This window comes from Peromyscus leucopus, chromosome 8a (genome assembly GCF_004664715.2).
Source record: "Peromyscus leucopus breed LL Stock chromosome 8a, UCI_PerLeu_2.1, whole genome shotgun sequence".
Lineage (NCBI taxonomy): Eukaryota > Metazoa > Chordata > Mammalia > Rodentia > Cricetidae > Peromyscus > Peromyscus leucopus.
This window is the reverse complement of record NC_051085.1, coordinates 155,680-162,335: the sequence shown is the minus strand read 5'-3', so window position 1 is coordinate 162,335 and position 6,656 is coordinate 155,680. Positions and strand designations below refer to the sequence as shown.

Here is a 6,656-nt window from a genome sequence, read left to right as displayed (position 1 = left end):
TTTTATTCTCATACCCAAACATCCCAGCCCCTAGGCTTTTGGCCTGGGGGCACAACCCTACACCCCTACACCACCACCCATTGTAGTCCCAGTTTCAGACCAGTCAGCAGGCAGACCTAGAGCAGACAGGTCAGACTCCCAACATCTCCTACCAGATCCTGTAACCCACAAGTCCCACTTTTCCCATCCCACCCAAGTACCAAGATTGCAACTACTCCCTGAGACAGAGCCAGTGAGCACCAATTGGACTAAGAGCTGCTCCCTGAGACAGAGTCCATCAGTACTGACTAGACCAAGAACTCCCACTGGACCAAGAGTATTGATCAGACCAAGAGAGCCTCTCTCAGACACAGACACCACTTGCACAAAGTGGAGAAAGAGATGGGTACACATCAGTGCAAAAATACAGTCAACAACAACAAAAAACCCAGTATGGCTCCAGCAGAACCTACATCAGCAAGACCTGAACATTCCAACACAGAAGAAACAGAAGAAATTGACCTTAAAAATGATCTTAAGAAGATGATAGAGATCTTTAAAGAGGAAATAAAAAGTGCCTATAGCCAATTTGAATGCACCAACTATGCTGAGAAACATTAGGTGACTGTCCAGGCTGCCAGCTGTCTTGGTCTACTCTTGCAAGATTCCCGAAAGTTGCTTACATCCATCTACCATTTCTCAGGTACCATTATGTTCCTTCTCAGGTCTTTGATGTGGGTGAAAACTAGAAAGTTGTAATTTCCTCAGTTATGATAAAAGATAAGTTAGATATAAAACCTTAAACTCACAAATATAAGATAGATAGGACATCTTTAATATTGTAACTGTAATTCTTGCTCAATAATTGTTTTGTTATATGTAATTTTACTATGCTAAAATTAAAACCTTCCTTTTTAAAAAAAGAAGAAAAGGGGAAGTGCTGTGGATATCACTCTATATAAATAAAACACTGATAGCCAGTGACCAGGCAGGAAGTATAGGTGGGACAAGGAGAGAGGAGAATTGGGGAAACAGGAAGAAGGAGGAGAGACACTGCAGCCACCGCCAGGACAAGCGGCGTGTAAAGATGCTGGTAAGCCACCAGCCACATGGCAAGGTATAGATTTATAAAAATGGGCTAATTTAAGATAAAAGAACAGTTAGCAAGAAGCCTGCCATGGCCATACAGTTTATAAGTATATAAAAAAAGAAGTCAAGAAAATTTAAACAAAAATAAGAAGAAATAAGTAAATCTGTTAAAGAAAGCCAAGAAAAGCAATTAAACAAGTATGGGAAACAGTTCAAGATTTAAAAACTGAAATTGAAAAATAAAAAAAGACATAAACTGAGAAAAGGCTGAAAGTGGAAAATCTGAGTAAATGAACAGGAAATAGAGATGCAAGCATAATCAACAGGATGCAAGAGATGGAAGAATGGATCTCTGGCATTGAAGATACAGTAGAGGAAATAGATTCATCAGTCAAAGAAAGCAATAAAGCCAACAAAATTGTGACTCAAAATGTCCAGGAAATTTGAGACACCATGAAAAGACCAAACCTAAGACTAATACAGATAGAAGAAGAAGAATATCAACTCAAAGGCACAGAAAATATATTCATCAAAATCATAGAAGAAAACTTTCCCAGCCTAATGAGGGAAATGATTATAAAGATACAAGAAGGTTACAGAACACCAAGTTGACTGGATCCAAAACAAAAGTCTTCTTGCCACATTGTTATCAAACCACTAAACATACAGAATAAAGAAAAAATATTAAGATTTGCAAAGGAAAAAAGCCAAGTAACATATAAAGGCAGACCTTTGTAAGAATAACACCTGACTTCTCAGTGGAGACTCTAGAAGCCAGAAGGTCCTGGACAGATGTTATGCAGACACTAAGAGACCATGGATGCCAACCCAGACTATTATACCCAGCAAAACTCTCAATCAACATAGACAAAGTAAACAAAATATTCCATAATAAAACCAGATTTAAAAATAGCTCTCCAAAAACCCAGGCCTACAGAAAGCACTTGAAGGAAAAATCCAACCTAAGGAAGTTAGATACACCCATGAAAACATAGGCAATAGATAGTCCCACACCAACAAATACCAAAAAAAGGGAAACATACAATACTATCACCAAAAAAATAACAGGGAATTAATAGTAACTGGTAATTAATATCCATTAATATCAGAGGTCTCAACTCACCTATAAAAAGACACAGGCTAACAAAATGGATATGAAAACAAGATCCATCCATTTGTTGCATACAAGAAACACACCTCAACTTCAAAGACAGACACTACCTCAGAATAAAAGGTTGAGAAAAGACTTTCTAATCAAATGGATTTAAGAAGTAAGCTGGTGTAGCTATCCTAATATCTAATAAAATAGACTTCAAACTAAAATCAATCGAAAGAGATCAGGAAGGACATTACATATTTATCACAGGGAAAATCTGACAAGATGACATCTCAGTTCTGAATATTTATGCCCCAAATACACCTACCTTCATAAAAGAAACATTGCTAAAGCTTAAATAGCACTTAAATACACTAGTAGTGTGAGACTTCAACAACCCACTCTCTTCAATGGACAGGTCTTCCAGACAGAAACTTAACAAAGAAATAAAGGACATAAATTATGACTCAAATGGGTTTAATAGATATCTACAGAATATTCCACTCTAACACAAAAGAATATACCTTCTTCTCAGCAACCCATGAAACCTTCTCCAAAATCTACCACATGCTTGGTTACAAAGCAAATCTCAACAGATACAAAAAAATTGAAATATCCTCCTGTATCATATTGGACCACCATGGCTTAACGTTAGACATCAACAACAAAAACTACAGAAAGTCTACAATCTCATAGAAACTCAATAATGCCCAATAGAATCATCAATGGGTCAAGGAAGAAATAAAGAAACAAATAAAAGATTTCTTAGAATTCAATGAAAATTAAAGTACAACATTCCCAAACCTATGAGACACTATGAAAGCTGTGCTAAGAGGAAAATTCATAGCTCTAAATGCCCACATAAAGAAGTTGGAGAAATCTCACACTAGTGACTTAACAGCACAACTGAAAGCTCTAGAACAAGAAGAAGCAAAGTCACCCAGGTGAAACAGATGGCAGGAAATAATTAAATTGAGGGCTGAAATCAATAAAATAGAAACAAAGAGAACAATACAAAGAGTTGGTTCTTTGAGAAAATCAACAAGATAGACTAGCCCTTATCTAAATTAACCAAAAAGCAGAGAGAAATCATCCAAATTAACAAAATCAGAAATGAAAATGAGATACAACAACCGACATTGAGGAAATCCACAGAATCATCAGGTCATACTGCAAAAACCTATACTCCACAAAATTGGAAAAATCTGAAGTAAATGGATGATTTTCTGCATAGGTACCCCATACCAAAGTTAAATCAAGACCAAGTAAACTGTTTAAATAGACCAATAAGCCCTAAGGAAATAGATACTACACTTGATCTTAGCCAAAAGGCCGAGAAGCAATCCCCTAAGGAAATAGAAATGATCATTAAAAGTCTCTGAACTAAAAAAACAAAAACAAAAACAAACAAACAAACAAAAAAACAAGGACCAGATGGTTTCAGAGCAGAATTCTACCAGATTTTCAAAGAAGAGCTAATGCCAATACTCTTCAAAGTGTTCCACACAATAGAAACAGAAGGAACACTGCCAAATTCATTTTATGAGGCTACAGTTACCCTGAAACCTCAACCACACAAAGATGCAACAAAGAAAAAGAATTACAGATCAGTCTCCCTCATGACCATTGATGCAAAAATGCTCAATAAAATACTGGCTAACTGAATCCAGGAACATATAAAAAAATTATTCACCATGACCAAATAGGCTTCATCCCAGGGATGCAAGGATGGTTCAACATACGAAAAATCTGTCAATGTAATATACCATATAAACAAACTGAAAGAAAAAAAGACCACATGATCATCTCATTGGATGCTGGAAAATCCTTTGACAAAATCCAACACCCCTTCATGATAAAGGTTCTAGAGAGATCAGGAATACAAGGAACATACCTAAACATAATAAAGGCAATTTACAGCAAGCCAACAGCCAACATCAAGTTAAATGGAGAGAAACTCAAAGCGATTCCACTAAAATCATGAACAAGACAAGGCTGTCCACTCTCCGCATACTTATTCAATATAGTACATGAAGTTCTAGCTAGAGGTATAACATGACAAAGGAGATCAAGGGGATGCAAAGGAAAGGAAGAAATCAAACTTTCACTATTTTCAGATGGTATGATAGTATTAGATGTAATCAACCATCTTATTAAATGAGAAGCACAGAACCAATGCTAAGAAGAAAACCAAGAGGTCAGGGCTAAGAGCTAGAACCTTACCTTTCCTCTTGCAGTGGTTCTACCTCTCTGAAAGATACCTATTTCCTGTGTCTGTCTGTTTTTTTTATAGAGTTTCTGTTCTGCCTTCTCATTGGCTGTAAACCCAACCACATGACCTCCTAGTTACTGCCTGTCTGTATAGACCTCCACGTCTTCTATGGTTGGTATTGAGATTAAAGGCATGTGTCTCCAGTGCTGGCTGTATCCTTGAACACACAGAGATCTACCTAGCTCTGCCTACCAAGTGCTGGGATTAAAGGCATGCACCACCACCGCCTAGCTTTCCTATGGCTTGCTAATAGCTCTGACTCCCAGGCAACTTTATTTTTTAACATACAAATAACATTTTAGTACAAATAAAATATCACCATAATAGTACACATAAGTGACTTCAAAAATTCTACCAGGGAACTCCTACAGCTGATAAACTCCTTCAGCAAGGTGGCAGGATACAAGATTAAGCCAAAAATTGGTATCTCTCAAATATACATATGATAAATGGGCTGAGAAAGAGATCAGAAAAACATCACCCTTTACAATAGCCACAAATAATATAAAATACCTTGGGGTAACTCTAAGCAAGTGAAATACCTGTATGATAAGAACTTTAAGTCTCTGAAGAAAGAAATTGAAGAAGATATCAGAAAATGGAAATATCTTCCATGCACTTGTATAGGTAGACTTAACATGGTAAAAATGGCAATCTTACCAAAAGCAATCTACAGACTCAATGCAATCCCCATCAAAATCCCAACACAATTTTTTACAGACTTGGAAAGAACAATACTTAACTTTATATGGAAAAACAAAAAAACCTAGGATAACTAAAAGAATCCCCCATAATAAAGCAACCTCTGGAGGCATCACAATCCCTGACCTCAAGCTCTACTATAGAGCTATAGTAATAAAAACAGCTTGGTACTGGCATAAAAACTGACATGTGGACCAATGGAATAGAATTGAAGGCCCTGACTTTAATCCACATAGCTATGAACATTTGATTTTTGACAAAGAAGCCAAAACAGTGCCACAAAAAAAAGCATCTTCAACAAATGGTGCTGGCATAACTGGATATCAACATGTAGAAGATTGCAAATAGATCCATATCTGTCACCATGCATAAAACCCAGTCTATGTGGATCAAGGACCTCAACATAAATCCACTTACACTGAACTTGATAGAAGAGAAAGTAGAAAGTAGTCTTGGATGCATTGGCACAGGAGACCACTTCTTACATATAACACCATTAGCACAGACACTGAGTACAAAAATTAATAAATGGGACCTCTTGAAACTGAGAAGTTTTGTTGAGCAAAGGATACAGTCAATAAGACCCAAATGACAGCCTACAGAATGGGAAAAGATCTTCACCAACCCCACATCTGACAGAGGGCTGATCTCCAAATTATATAAAGAACTCAAAATGCTAGACTTCAAAATACTGAACAATCCAATTGAAAAATGGTCTACAGAGCTTAACAGAGAATTCTCAACAGAAGAATCTCAAATGGCTGAAAGACATTTAAGGAATTGCTCAACATCCTTAGTCATCAGGGAAATGTAAATCAAATCAACTCTGAGATACCATCTTAACACCTGTCAGAGTGCCTAAGATCAACAACACTGAAGACAGCCTATGTTGGAGAGGCTGTGGAACAAGAGGGAACACTCCTCCACTGTTGGGAATGCAAACTTGTACAGCCACTCTGGAAATTGCTATGGTGGTTTCTCAGAAAAATGGGAGTAAGTCTTCCTCAAGACCCAGCTATACCACTCTTGGGCATATACCCAAGGAATTCTTAATCTTACCACAAGGACACATGCTCAACTATGTTCATATCAGCATTATTCATAATAGCAAGAACCTGGAAACAACCTATGTGCCCCTCAACTGAAAAATTGATAAAGAAATTGTGGCACATATACACAATGGAGTACTACTCAGCAGTAAAGAACAATGATATCATGAAATTTTCAGGCAAATGGATGGAACTAGAAAATATCATCTTGTGTGAGATAACCAGACTCAAAAGGACAAGCAGCATGTACTCACTCATAAGTGGATACTACATGTGAGGGAAGGGATGGCCAGAGTGCAACCCACAGCTCCAGAGAGGCTAGCTAACAGGATAAGTCCCTAGGAGTGACACATGGATGACCCAGCAAAGGAGAAGTAGATAAGATCCACATGAGTGAACTGGATGTGGGGGGGGAGGTGCAGGGCGAGGAGTGGGGAATGAGAACATAGGGAAATGGGAAGGTTGAGCT

At 37.5% G+C, this 6,656-nt stretch overlaps 1 pseudogene; it reads right to left on the bottom strand.

Annotated features, from left to right (window-relative positions):
- Positions 1–3,336: 3,336 nt before the first annotated feature.
- LOC114688387 lies at positions 3,337–3,508 on the bottom strand (annotated as a pseudogene).
- Between the last annotated feature and the right edge of the window lie 3,148 nt (positions 3,509–6,656).